Consider the following 15,019-nt stretch of genomic DNA (forward strand, 5'->3'; position numbering starts at 1 on the left):
AGGTACTTATTTTATACCAGGGGCAATGGAGGGTTAAATGACTTGCCCAGAGTCACAAGGAGCTGTAGTGGGAATCAGGATCAAGGTCCACTGTACTAACCACTGGCCAACTCCTCCAGGACCCTTTAGTGTGACATAAAGTGTTAGGAACTAGGAACTTGTGCTGAACGTATTAAGCACTGCTAATCACAGTTTTGTATTGATGTCAGACAGGGAAGTAAAGAAGAATGAATGGCCTTCACTTTTTCTCTTGAAATGCGTAAGGACACAGGGTTTAATTATAGTCACTGTCTTCCTTCCTTCACACACTCAACCTGCCTCTCTGATGCTGCTGAGGGCTACGATAAAACGAAATATTGAGCCCCACCCAGACTGACATTTAAAAAAAAAACCCACTCACACACGCACACAAAGGAAGCAGGAATTTATTGCAACATGGGTTCTCTTTCCCTCTTTTGAGCCTCATTTCAGGAGACAACTTCAACGAGCAGAAAACTCCGGGGCTGAGAGGGTTAAATGAAACTTAGCTCCTCTTGCTCGGGATTTGAAACTAGAAAAAGCAGCAGTTAGAAGCCCCTCTGAGAGGGAGGCTACGGGCTACAGGATCAGTGGGTGATCACAGCTCCTACACCCTTACTCCCACCTTCAGAGCACGTCCGAGGTAAGAAGCTTTCATTTACTATGTAATAAGAATTTCTGTCTCCAGAGGACGGGTGAACGGAACTCGGCGTGTCCGAAGAATATCCATTCCAGAGGCTGCTACATTTTATTTGGTCTTCCGACCCTCTGGTGAATTTTTGTGTCTTAAAACTTACAGAAGCAGGAATGAAGAGTGAACTTTTGTATTAAACCTGTGTGTGCAGTATTCTTGATAAAACCTTTGTGCTGCACCGTGGAGAGCTGGTGGTTAATGGGAGATCTGTGCTGTGCTGGATCATGAGGTATTAGGCTTTTTAGTAAATTTCCACTATACTAGAATCTTCCAGTAGCAAGGTTCCCTACGCTGTTTGCTATCACCTCCTCCTCCCTCCAGTTAATAATTCCACTATTTCATAATCACAGAGCAGCTGTAAACTGTTCGAACTGGGAGACAGGACAGCTCATGAGATCTGAGGCAGAGTGTGTAAGAGTTACACATGGGTAAAGTGACAGTCCGCTTAGTGAATCCTGGGAGACGGGGAAGTGCGCACAACTATACCCCCTACATCTAATTGTTCATGGTGGGCGGCTTTGCAGGGGAGCTATGAGCTTAGCACTGTATTCCTGCCTGAAACACAAAAGGCAAACTACTTTTCAGTATTTGTCTAACCAGGAATGTTGTGTGTAGACTGTAGCAGAATGCAGGTGGGCACATGCATTGGGAATAGGGATGGGCTGTCATTTGAGACCAAATGCCTCTTTTTAAAGAGGGCACACTATAGGGTCCTTTTGCAAAGCTTTGGTAATAATTGACCTTAGTCTGCTCCAGGGGCGTAGCCAGACCTCGGCGGGAGGGGGGGTCCAGAACCCGAGGTGTGGAGGGGGCACAGTTTAACCTGCCTCCCCCAGCTGCCGACCCCCCCCTGCCTCTTTCGACCCCCCTCCTGCCGCTGACCCGTTGCCACCGTCAGGTACCTTTGCTGGCGGGGGTGCCCAACCCCCACTAGCCGAAGTGTTCTTCAGCGCTGGCCTTCGCTGATCTGTTTCAGTCTTGATTCCTGACGTCCTGCACGTCAGGAGTCAGGACTGACAGGAACAGATCAGCAAAGGTGCCAGAGACTGACACTGAAGAAGACTTCGGCTGGCGGAGGTTTGGGACCCCCGCCAGCAAAGGTAACTGGCTGGGGAGGGTCGGCAGCAGCGGGAGGGGGGATTGAAAGTGGTGGGGGAGGGTCGGTGGTGGTGGGGGGGTCAAAAGTAGACAGGGCCAGGGCTAAATCTGTGGGGACCTATGCCCCCATGGCCCCACACCCCTGTGGCCCCACCTAGCTAAGCCCCTGGTCTGCTCTAATGTTGGCCATTCCTACACACCAGTGACATAGATATGGGTGGGCACGGGGCCTCACTCCCCTCTTGTCCTCTCCTCCATTGGCCTGGCATCAGCCCCCTCTCTGAATCCCCCCCCATCCCTCTCCGGTAAACCTCAGAGGCATTCCAACAGCCACAGCAATTCATCACTAACTGCTCTGACCCCTGCAAGTCTCCCTCTCTGCATTCCAGTGAGGGCAGGATGCTGCAGAGGGAAGACTGCAGGGTCTGGTGCAGGCAGCGAAGATGAATCGTTGCAACCGTCCGTCCGTATATCTCTGAGGTACACTGGAGAGGGATGGGGGGAATCAGAGAGGGGGCAGATGTCAGTCTTTGGGGTGGGGAGAGGGTTGGAAAGGACAGAGAAAGTGCTGAGCTAAGGTGGGGGGGGGGGGGGGGGGTCGAAAGCTCCACCCAAAATACTAGGTCTGTATACTAGAGGCGTAGCCAGGTGTTCATGTCAGGGGGAGCAGACCTTTTGTAAAAGGCTGAAGGGTCATCTGCATAGGCACCATTCCATTTAAAATGTGTTTGGGGGAGCAACTGCTCCCCTTGCACCCCACCTAGCTACGCGTCTGCTGAATACATCACTGCTATTCACTAAAGCCATTTTTACCACAGATTTTCTGTTTATTTCATTAATGGCAAAAAAAAGAGCTTTCCAGGGATTAGCGCTAATCGCATGCTATTGTAGGCAAAAGAGGACCTATCACATTCCTTCTGGTGCTCAAAAAAAAATCACCCTGAAGAAGGGTGCCCTTACCATACAAAAACCTACGCCATCTCAGAGCTGGCGTTAGGCTTGTGAAACTGCCCTGTTCTCCTGGAAACTCAGCTGGATCTATGGGGGCTGAAGCTTGAGAGACGGATGGGTGGGTGATGCTTCCCATCCAGAGGAGGAGTGCTGTGGGTGTGTGAGGGCCGTCAAATGCCTGGTTGCTCTGCTTGTTCCTCCTCAATCTCCTCTGCTGCCAAATCAGCATAGAACCCATACACCAGCATGCATTCAACCCTGCCCCTTCCATCCTTAAAGGTTTCCTATTACCTGGGAAACCTGTCTGGGTCTGCCAGGTAGGTATCATTTAACAGCCACCAATTATATCTGCTTGGTACTGCTACCTACAGATACTGTGTGTTGGCTGCACTGCTTCTCCCTCTCCCCCCCTGTTGGAAACTGGCATTTCCTCCTCCTTCCCCCCTCCCTTTTGGCTGTTCTGGACATGCACCAGGTGTCATTCTCCCCCTTGACTTCCTAATGCTGGACGCTAATAGCACGCATATACTTTGCATACTATTAGCGTCATGCATTAGGAAGTAATTCCTCAGTGTTGTGGTGATATTTTCTGGCACTGTATGAAACCGTGCTGGAGTTTTGAGTATCTGGGTCTTAGCGCGAGTGCGTGTAAATTTTGTTGTTAAGATGCAGTGCGCTTTAGTTAAAAACACCCTTAGATTTTTTTCTCTTTATGCTCTTGAAACGTTTTGTTGCTTTGTGTTTGCAAAAGAATTGGGAAAATATTTCCATTCATGCCTCTTCTCCTCCACTACTGGGCAGACTGGAATGACCATACTGGATTTAAATAGGAATAAAATGAAACAAAACAAAGGAAGATAAGATGATGCCAGTCTTGAAACATGTTGAGTTACCAATCTGTAAATGGTTACAATAAACACATAAATAAATAAATAAATGCCATCATCCCCTATATTGCTAGGTCTTTCCCATCATTCCTACTCCCATAACCACAGTCTGAGAAATGAAGAATAAAGTGCTGAAGAACTGAATTTCTTAAAGTGATATTAAATCCCGTAAAGCAAATAAAACAGAAGCATTTACTCTGAAAAAACATGAGTCTTACTTTTCCAAACACACTGATCAGAAATACAGTACATGTGATTAAAGTGATATGAAACAAGTGATTTGTGACTTGCATCTAGTTCAGGGGGCTGTGTATTTGTGACATAAGCAATGTATCTCTGGAGCCTGAACGCCATGAAGTAAGATTAGAGAAATCCACTCTGAATGCCTAGTGAAGCCATTATTTAAATTATTCTGCCATTAAATAATGCTAATAAGAATACTGCATTCATGCACTTTTGCCCAAAGCACTTTAACTTCAAAACAGGGGTTGATGAGAAATTTCAGAACTGGAATTTGTGATCTGGCAGCATCCTCCTGTTGACAGAATTTGTTGAAGGTCAGAAAGCTTATATAGCAAGTGGCTTGATAACTTAAATAAGTCTGGGTGTATTTGTGCTGCAGGGATGGGTTGTGCCCCAGCAGCCAGCATCTATTTCCACTCATGGGGGGATGGGGCTTGATATGCTGTTGTTCTGTGGTTACAATCACAGTGGTTTGCATATTATATACAGGTGCTTATTTTGTGCCTGGGGTGGTGAAGGGTTGGGTGGCTTCCCTGGGGTCATGGGGAGCTGCAGTGGGAATTGAACCCATTTGTGTTCAGTTTTGGAGGCCCTATCTTGCTAAAGATGTAAAAAGACTGGAAGCGGTGCAAAGAAAAGCTACGAAAATGGTATGGGATTTGCATTGCAAACCGTACGAGGAGAGACTTGCTGACCTGAACATGTATACCTTGGAGGAAAGGAGAAACAGGGGTGATACGATACATTCAAATATTTGAAAGGTATTAATCCGCAAACGAACCTTTTCCGGAGATGGGAAGGCGGTAGAACTATAGGACATGAATTGAGGTTGAAGGGGGGCAGACTCAGGATTAATGTCAGGAAGTATTTTTTCACGGAGAGGGTGGTGGATATGTGGAATGCCCTCCCACGGGAGGTGGTAGAGATGAAAACAGTAATGGAATTCAAACATGCGTGGGATAAACACAAAGGAATCCTGTTTAGAAGGAATGGTTCTGTGGAATCTTAGCGGAGATTGGGTGGCGACGCTGGTAATTGGGAAACAAAATGGGAGCTGGGCAGACTTCTATGGTCTACGCCTTCATTGTGACTGAATAGATAGGGATGGGCTGGAGTGTAAATTTTAAGGGGCTTCGACGTTAGCTTCAGAACTTAGTACAAGACCAGTGCTGGGCAGACTTCTACGGTCTGTGCCCTGAGAATGGGATAAACATGAAGGAAGGGATCCTCAGAAGCTTAGCCAAGATTGGGTGGCAGAGCCGGTGGGGGGAGGGGGGGGCTGGTGGTTGGGAGGCGGGGCTAGTGCTTGGCAGACTTATATGGTCTGTGGCCTGACAATGGCAGATACAAATCAAGGTAAGGTATACACAAAAAACAGCATGTATGAGTTTATCTTGTTGGGCAGACTGGATGGACCGTGCAGGTCTTTTTCTGCTGTCATCTACTATGTTACTATGAGGCATATTTTCAAAGCACTTAGCCTTCCAAAGTTCCATAGGTTTTTTAAGTAAATCAAACTCGGGTATACATTGTGGTAAAGTCACATCCAGGATAGTTGGGTTAAAGCAGTGTCAGTTTGAAATACAAGTCCCAGAAGGCATTGCAGGCAAGGAGCCAGGAGGTGAGATGAGGAACCCGGAGTGGACTCCTAGCTGCAATAGGGGAAGACATGGGTGTAAGCTGGCAGGATGTGTAGATTGGCTGCCACTAGGGGGAAAGAGAGATAGGAAACCCTGTGGGCAGGAGCTCATCATTAGTCTAATGCTCAACTCAACTGGTATGGATGTGGGGGAAGCTAATGGAAGGAGAATTTGGTTGTGAGAGCAGAAGCCAGGGATTGATTAGGCAGGTGGGAAGGAGTCCCAGGGAAGAGAAGCAGAGAGAGAGAGAAGTAGTTGCAGGCTGAAAACCCTTGAGTAAGAGAGGTCCCTAAAGTACTGAAGCAGGCTGAAATCCCTTGGGTGTGAGGAAGTCCCAAAAGTATTTGCAGGCTGAAAATCCTTGGGTAAGGGAGGTCCCTAAAGTATTGAATTTACCAGTGAAGCTGATGCAGGGTGAAATCCCTTGGGTATGAGGAGTCCCTAAAGTATTGAACTCTCCTGAAGGTAAAGAGAGTAGAAGGTAGAAACTGCTGCTTTGTGATTTAACTGTGATGATGAATTGAAAGAACTGCTTCAATTTGGAATTGAACTACTGCTTATTGTGCATTGGATAAAGAGCCCAGACTGGAGCTGACTGTGAGCCTGTATTGAATCCTGGTTTGTGCTAATAGCCTACTGCTTAAAGGGGACTATTGGCCACACACTTTCAGGTGGCTTATATGTGCTTAAGATTGAAGGTGAATGCTGCTGTTGGAACTGTGTATCAGGTCTACTAGAAACCTGCATGGAATAAAGTCCTTAAGCTTGAAGTTGCTGGTGGACATTTATTTCTTGAATGTACCAGAAGCCCGTGGCTGAAGGAGATTGTTCTATCCTTGGCTGCACTTAGAGGTACCTGGTTACAACATATAAAGTATCACATACCATGTAAATGAGTTTACCTTGTTTGGCAGATTGGATGGACTGTACAGGTCTTTATCTGTCATCATTTACTATGTTACTATATGCTACTATCTTAGCCCACTGTGTTAACCATTAGGTTGCTCCTCCTCCATTCACCTACCTGGTGATTTGCAACGATATTCTTTTCATTTATGCATCCCTGCAAGGTGTATACAATCCCTGCTCCCTGAAGCTAAAATCCTATAATGACTATTTATTTAAGTGCCAGTTCTTAGAGAATCACTGCACTTTCACCGGTTTGTATACACATAGGTGCTTAAGTGGCCGCAAAGCAGCTCAGCACTGTTCTGTAAGGGTGCACGGAAGAGCTATGGGGGGGGGGGGGGATTGTATAAATTGGCACTCAACATTGTTCGATAAGGGCGCTCTGGGATGACTGCCCTTTATAGAATAGTGCTTAAAGCTCATTCCCATGCTTAGCGTTTGGTGCCAGTATTTATGGCTGCTAAAAACTGGTGTAAACGCTTGCGCCTAATTTTCAGGAGCTGAGTGTGCAGATCATAGTATTCTATAAGAATGCCCTCGGATTATGGCCACACCCCTTTTGAATTGCAAGGAAAACTCTGGAATGAGAGGGCATAGGATGAAGTTAAGAGGTTATAGGCCCAGGCGTAATCTAAGGAAATACTTTTTCACGGAAAGGGTGGCGGACACTTGGCAGTGCCTTCCAGTGCAGATGAGGACTGTGTCTGAATTTAAGAAGGCGTGAGGCAGGCATGTGGGATCTCTTAGGGAAAAGAGGAGATAGTGGTAGCTGTGGATGGGCAGACTAGATGGGCCATTTGGCTCTTATCTGCCATCATGCTTCTAAACTAGAAAAGTTAGATGCGGATGTTATTTATTTATTGCATTTGTATCCCACATTTTCCCACCATATGGCAGGTTCAATGTGGCTTACATATTGCTAAAAAGGCAGTTACAAAATTTAGATTTGTAGAAGTGTAGTACATAATACACAAGTACAATAAACGCTTAGGTTGATATATTTAGCATATTGTGAGAGAGGTTAATATTGTTTTTCATTTCTGAACTTTTCGTGATGTATGGTGGTGTGGGATTAGGCAGATCCAGGGGGGAAAGACTTCTTGAAAATATGTTTTTTCTGAATTATAGGTAGTTTTCTGTGATTTTCAGGTCTTTGGGTAGTGAGTTCCAAAGTTGTGTGCCTATAAAGGAGAGGCTGGTGGCATGAAGATTTGTATTTTATACCTTTGCAATTGGGGTAGTGAAGGGTTAGGTAGGTTTTTGCTGTTCTCGTCACGTTTCTTATTGGTAGATCGATAAGTTCCATCGTGTAATCTGGTGCGAGTCCGTAGATGATTCTGTGGACTATTGTGCATATTTTGAATGTTATGCGAGCGTTAATAGGAAGCCAATGTAAGCTTCTTAGAGGGGTTTTGCGCTTTCGAAGCATGTTTTTCCAAAGATGAGTCTGGCAGCTGTTATACAAAGCACCTAGGGCAGATGCATGTGCAAATTCAAATCGGTGCCAATGAAGTTCAGTTATTGATTGTTAATGCCTCGTTAAATAATTGATTCACATGCCTAAGTTTTGCTGACCTATGTGGAATCCAGAGGATAGTGTGTATATGCAAGGGGGGACTTTCACATGGGAGGGGCGTGGGTACTGCTGCTACTTACATGGGCCATTTACAGAATACTGAAAGTTACACTCGCTCTTGCTGTATTCAGGCACCTGCAGTTAGGTCAGGTCTACAGCCTAAATTTTAGGCCCCTCGCCCCTGATACCTGGTTGCATTAGTATAGTGTAACAGAATCTGGGCTTTCAGCATGTGGCATCGGGGCATCTACAAGGAGATACCCACTGAGGGGCCCTTTTACTAAAGGGTTGCCACAAGCAACCTGGAACTACCGCTGGCCCAATGCGGCCTCTGGTGGAAGTTCCGCCTCGAGCGCATGCCATTTCCGGTACAACCAAAAATAATTTTTGTAATTTTTACCATGGCGCTAACTCGGCGGTAATTGGGCATTGCGCTCTGCTCAATTACCTCTGGGTTACTGTAGGAGCCCTTACCATCACCTCAATGGGTGGCAGTAAGTGCTTTCTGCCGCATGGCCACACGGTAAGAGTAATCTTACCGCATGGCCACTTTTTTTAAGGAGCTTTTTACCCGCTGCGGTAAAAAGGGCCCTGGCACATGGGAAAAATAACCCCTGCCGCTACCACAGGGCCCTTTTTACTGCAGCTTGGTAAAAGGACTCCGTATAGAATTATACCCTAAGTTACTAAAGCAGGGGAAGAGATTTAAACATTGACAATCATATTCTTGAGAGCAAGGTAAGGCACTGGTAATCTTTAAAATACCTCCTTTCCCTGTGTCTTGACTCTTTTGCTAACATTTAGAATTATTAGAGGGTCTCCTATCTTCTTCAAGCATTTTACCCACATTAATGGGCTGCCTGGAAACTTCCCTTTCTCAATCCATTCTTACACAATGTGCATACTTCAACTGCACTGACAGATAGAATTAAGCTAGGGGAGGAAAAGGCTGTGTGTAGAAGGCATTTTGAACTACGCTTGTGGCCTTTTCTAGCAAATTTCCACCCGCAGAAAAAGCAGGTGCAGGTCAGCATATGTCCTGTACCCATAACAAATTTCATGTGGACAAAAACAATTTGGTGCAAAGCCTGCTGGTAATGAGTAGATACAATCTTTCTCCAAATGCAGAGTTTGAAAATGTTCCCAATATATTTTACTTAATGTTTTTTTTTCTTATTGTTAATCTGGCCTTAGAACCTCCCCTCTCCCCCAATTGTACTGCTGTGAGTACTTAAATTTAAACACTGCACATGGACAACCCCACACTTTCTTCTTGTCTTAATGAGCTGCAGTTTATAGCGCGTCATATAAGCTTCTATATCCCATGAAAGAATATTACTTAAAGAAAATCCAAGATGATCCAATGATGATCCAATGCTTAAATTACCTATAATTAGCTGTAATAACTGTGCTTTTACTACTATTACTACTTATCATTTCTAAAGCGCTACTAGACATACGCAGCGCTGTACACTTGAACATGAAGAGACAGTCCCTGCTCGATAGAGCTTACAATGTAATTAGGACAGACAAACAGGACAAACAAGAGTTAAGGGAATATTAAAGTGAGGATGATAAAATGAGGGTTCTGAACAAGTGAATAAGGGTTAGGAGTTAAAAGCAGCATCAAAAAGGTGGGCTTTTAGCTTAGATTTGAAGATGGCCAGAGATGGAGCTTGACATACTGGCTCAGGAAGTCTATTCCAGGCATATGGTGCAGCAAGATAAAAGGAACAGAGTCTGGAGTTAGCAGTGGAGGAGAAGGGTGCAGATAAGAGAGATTTACCCAGTGAACGGAGTTCCCGGAGAGGAATGTAGGGAGAGATGAGAGTGGAGAGGTACTGAAGAGCTGCAGAGTGAATGCACTTATAGGTCAATAAGAGGAGTTTGAACTGTATGTGGAAACGGATAGGAAGCCAGTGAAGTGACTTGAGGAGAGGGCTAATATGAGCATAACGACATTGGCGGAATATTAGTCATGCAGCAGAATTTTGAACAGATTGAAGAGGAGAGAGATGGCTAAGTGGGAGACCTGTGAGAAGCAAGTTGCAATAGTCTAAGCGAGAGGTGATAAGAGCGTGAATGAGGGTTCTGGTAGTGTGCTCAGAAAGGAAAGGGCGAATTTTGCTGATATTATAGAGAAAGAAATGACAGATTTTAGCATTCTGCTGAATATGTCCAGAGAAGGAGAGGGAGGAGTCGAAGATGACCCCAAGGTTACAAGCTGACGAGACAGGAAGGATGAGAATGTTATCCACAGAAATAGAGAATGGGGGAGGAGGAGAGGTTGGTTTAGGGGGAAAGATAAGAAGCTCAGTCTTGGTCATGTTTAGTTTCAGATGACGCTGAGACATCCAGGCAGCAATGTCAGACAGGCAGGCTGATACTTGGCCTGGATTTCTGCTGAGATTTCTGGTGTGGAGAGGTAGGTCTGGGAATCATCAGCATAAAGATGATACTGAAAACCATGGGATGAGATCAGAGTACCAAGGGAAGACGTATAGATGGAGAAAAGAAGAGGTCCCAGGACAGTTGGTGTAGAAGTAGAGGAGGATCCACTAGAGTATACACTAAAGGTACGCTGGGAGAGATAAGAAGAAAACCAGGAAAGAACAGAGCCCTGAAATCCAAGTGAGGATAGCGTATCAAGGAGTAGGCTGTGATCAACACTGTCAAAAGCAGCAGATAGATTGAGAAGGATGAGGATAGAATAGAGACCTTTGGATCTGGCCAGGAACAGATCATTGGAGATTTTAGCAAGCGCTGTTTCAGTTGAATGAAGGGAGCGAAAGCCAGATTGAAGTGGATCAAGAATAGCTTGAGATGAAAGAAAGTCAAGGCAACGGCGGTGAACAGCACGTTCAAGTATCTTGGATAGGAAAGGGAGGAGGGAGATGGGGCAATAGTTGGAAGGACAGGTAGGGTCCAATGAAGGTTTTTTAAGGAGTGTTGTGACTAAGGCATGTTTGAAGGCATCAGGAACAGTCGCAGTGGACAGTGAAAGATTGAGGATATGACAGATAAAAGGGATGACAGTAGGAGAGAGAGTGTTAAGTAGATGGGTGGGAATAGGATCAGAGGAACAGGTAGTTAGTTTCGAGGAGGAAATAAGATGTGTAGTTTCCTCTTCAATGATTTCAGAAAAGGAGGCAGAGGTTGGAGGGTTGAGAGAATGGACTAAGGGAAGGAGAGGTGGAGGTGACCTGGTTGAGAATTCAAGTTTAATCTTGTGAACCTTATCATGAAAGAACTCAGCCAGAGTCTGGGGGTTGGAGATGAAGGCACTTTCAGGAGAGAGTTCAGTGTGGCAAAGAGATGTCAAGGGTTTGAGCCAAGAGAATTTGTCAACTGGATGTAATAGTCCTGTTTGGCAAGTAAAAGAGCAGACTGGAAGGAGGTCAGCAAGAATTTGAAATGTATGAAGTCAGCATGGGCACGGGATTTCTGCCAAAGGCTGAAGGCAGAGCGGGCACAGGAACGTAGGTAGCAGATTCTAGAGGTCAGCCAAGGCTGGGGTTTAGTACGTTTTACAGAATGGGAAATGGGAGGAGCGAGAGTATCCAGAGCAGAGGAGAGAGAGCCTCATTGACAGACTTGGATAACATAGTGGTAGAGAAGAGATTTGAAACACTGGAGGACAGAGTAGAAGGGTCAATAGCCTGAAGATTCCTAAATGTGTTGGTTAAGATTGGATAGGACTGGGGAGGAGGGTGTTTAAGTGTGAAAGTTATCAGATGATGGTCAGAGAGGGGAAGAGTTGAGGCACAGAAACTGGAGAATGAGCAGTTTGAGAAGAGGATACGATGAAGACAGTGGCCATTTTGGTGAGTTGGGGGCAGTGGAGCACAGTTGAAGATTGAAAGAGGATGTTAAAGCAAGAAACTGAGAAGCATAAGAGTCAGAGGGATCATTAGCATGAATGTTAAAATCCCCTAGAATGAGGGAACGAGATGAAGGTTCAAGAAAGAAGGAAAGCCAGGCATCAAAGTCAGTGAGAAAGGGACTTATCAGGGGGTTGATAAATGACTGCTACTCAGAGAGGCAGAGGAGCAAATAGATAGATGGAGTGGACTTCCAAGGAAGAAAAACAGTGAGACTGAGGTGGAAGAAGAGGTTGAAATCTACAAGAGAGTGAAAGTAATAGCCCTACACCACCTCTGCGGCCAACCGGGTGAGGAGTATGGGAGAAAAGATAACTTCCATGGCATAGGGTCGTGACTGAAGCAGAGTCTTCAGGGTAAAGCCAAGTTTCTGTTAGGGCAAGCAGATGGAGAGTACGAGAGATAAAGAGGTCATGGATGTAGGAAAGTTTGTTACAGACAGAGCAGGCATTCCACAGAGCGCAAGAGAAAGGCAGGGAAGAAGGGGGGGGGGGGAGGAAAGGAACAGAAATTAGATTGGAGGTATCATGGTGTGACCTGCACAAATAGGATGAGAGCTGATGTGGAGGACCAGGATTGGGATTAATGTCCCCAGTGGAGAGCAGGAGAAGGAGCAAGAGAGTACGGAGAAGAGTAGGAGAAGTATGACAGCGACGAAGGCGAGATGTACTCAGATAGAAAGGAGATGGATGAATGGAAGGAAGGAACTGTTGAAGGTTGAGATCTGAGAAAAAGGAAGAGGAAAAAAGAGATGGTGAGATGATGAATACAGAGGGTCATAGGCGCCCGGTATAAGAGGCTTGGAGAGGCTAAGCCTCCCCCCTGCTGCAGCAGAATGGATCAGCTGTGGATTCCAGTTGCTCTGAGGGGATTAAATTGTTGATTTACCTCCATCCTCACAGCAGGAGCTGCAGTGAAAGCCCTCTAGCAGTTGTAGAAATTGGTTTATGGTTTGTTTACCTTACTGCTGGGAAAGCAGGGGGGGTTGGCTGGAGGTGTCCTGGGTTGCCAGGGAGATATTTAACGAGGATGACTTCCTGACCTGCACTGAGGACAGATAGCAGCAGAACGGATACTGGGCCAGCATGATCAGAAAAGTCACCAGACAACAAAGGTAGAAAAGATCATTTTATTTTCATTATAGTGTTTGGAATATGTCCACTTTGAGAATCAGGTGCTCAACATTAAAAGTTTATATCCCACATTTTATCCCACATTAAACATGAATTAGGGTGTTTTGTGGCTCTACATGAGAATTGTGATGGATCCCTTGTTTCATATTGTTGACAGTCTGCATTTTCCGTATGGGTGGTATATTGGTGTATTAGGTCTGCCCAGTGTAATATTTATGGTACAGTAAGGTTCTGAGTGTGTTTTTGGACAAAGTTGTGCATAGTGTTTTGCAGTTGAGCAATTGTGGTTAGAATATGCTTTGAGCAACCACTTTATTCTTTGACATATGATACATATCTAATATCTAAATTTAATAAAAGGTATTGTGACTTTTATTTTTATTTATTTTTTCTGCATGTTATCAGACAATTATGGATTTAAGCTCCACCCCTGGCCCCACCCCCACCCCTAACCCCGCCCCCTTTAGCCTCCCCAAACAGTTGGGCCACCGACCGCCTATGCAGAGGGTGGACAATGTGTTCCTGCAGTGTACAGTGGTTTCAGATGGAGAAACAGATTAGGAAGGGACAGTACCAAGAAGAAAAAGTGTACTGGAGCCATAAGTAGTAACTGGGAGAAAAATAAATTTAAAGAGAAAAATGCCCCACGCGCCGCACCTAGAGCGGAGGCCCTGAGTAGATTGGATTGGACCTGGGAGTCACCCTGGAGAAGGCTGTAAAGGATATGCAGATGAGCTGAAAGTCCTCCACAGCACCTGAAAGGCAGTCAGTGGTACAGCTGGGCATCTCTCAGCCGAGGAAAGGCTTACCAGGGGTTAGGCTGAAGCCAGCATTCCTCCCCCTGAGGGTCGCCTGATCCTAGCCAAAAAGCACCTGGAAACCCTGGGCACCTGGAGTGAGGGCCCTGGGAAGATCGGGGTGGACATGGGAGTCACCCAGATACAGCTGTGAGGATATGCAGAAGGGCTGCAAGTCCTCCACAGCACCTGGTGGGAGCGCTGGGCACCTAGAGCAGAGGCCCTGAGTGGATTGAAGTGGACCTGGGAGTCACCCCGGAGAAGGCTGTAAAGGATATGCAGATGAGCTGCAAGTCCTCCACAGCACCTGAAAAGCAGCCGGTGGTAGAGCTGGGCACCTCTCAGCCGAAGAAAGGCTTACCAGGGGTTAGGCCGAAGCCAGCATTCCTCCCCCTGAGCAGGGCTGGTCTTAGGGAGAGGCGACCGAGGCGGCCGCATAGGACCCCGCGCTTAAGGGGGCCCCGCACGGCACGCCTCAACTCTGCCTCTCCCCGCTTGCTCGGACGTCGCGATACCGTCGGACCACAACAACCACCAACCAACCGCGGCTGCGCCATCAATCATCATAATCCGATCCCGCTGCTCGCTTCTCCGGACTGCGATCATCGCTCGCTCGCTCCAGCCTCCCCCCCCCGCCAGATCCCGCCTCCCAGTCCCGTCCCAGCCTGGGACAACGACGATGACAACAGAGTTGCAAGCAAATTGCAGCGGCCTGCCCCGACCCAAGACAGACAGTTGCAGCAGCCACAGGCAGCATGACGGCTTCGCTCACCCAGCTTTTCCCTTCGCCTTCCCGCTCAATGTCCCGCCTTCTGATGATGAGATACTTCCTGTTTCCGCGAGGGCGGGCGGGAGTCATTGAGCGGGAAGGAGCTGGAGAGCGTGGTCGGACTGAGCAGGAGGTGAGCGGCCTGCAGCGATCGGGAAAAGGAGCTGGAGCCAGGGAGCGTCGTGGTCTGGTCGGAGGCAGAGACTAGTCTAGAGCAGAGGTGAGCAGCCATATGTGTCTTCAGTAAAAATAAATGCTGTAGTCAGTGTTAACCTTCAAAAGCCAGTCTTAGGTCACGAACAGATTCTCCTGTTACTAACAAGCCAGAATTTGCGAGAAAGAAAAACACAGCCTCTTAAGCCTAAAGGTGACATAAGCACCCCTTGAAACTGATAAAACTTGTCTGTCGCTTTTCTAATTTAA

General features: G+C 46.5%; 1 protein-coding gene across 2 annotated transcripts in view; it reads left to right on the forward strand.

The window, feature by feature from the left end:
- Window positions 1-407: 407 nt before the first annotated feature.
- Window positions 408-15,019, forward strand: part of PAPLN (papilin, proteoglycan like sulfated glycoprotein) — a 164,988-nt gene continuing 150,376 nt past the window's right edge. For both annotated transcript variants that reach the window (XM_030214012.1, XM_030214013.1), the window contains exon 1: window positions 408-661. The gene's annotated coding sequence lies outside the window, so the exon portion shown is untranslated. The remainder of the gene's footprint in view (window positions 662-15,019) is intronic.

This window comes from Microcaecilia unicolor, chromosome 9 (genome assembly GCF_901765095.1).
Source record: "Microcaecilia unicolor chromosome 9, aMicUni1.1, whole genome shotgun sequence".
NCBI classification, from domain to species: domain Eukaryota; kingdom Metazoa; phylum Chordata; class Amphibia; order Gymnophiona; family Siphonopidae; genus Microcaecilia; species Microcaecilia unicolor.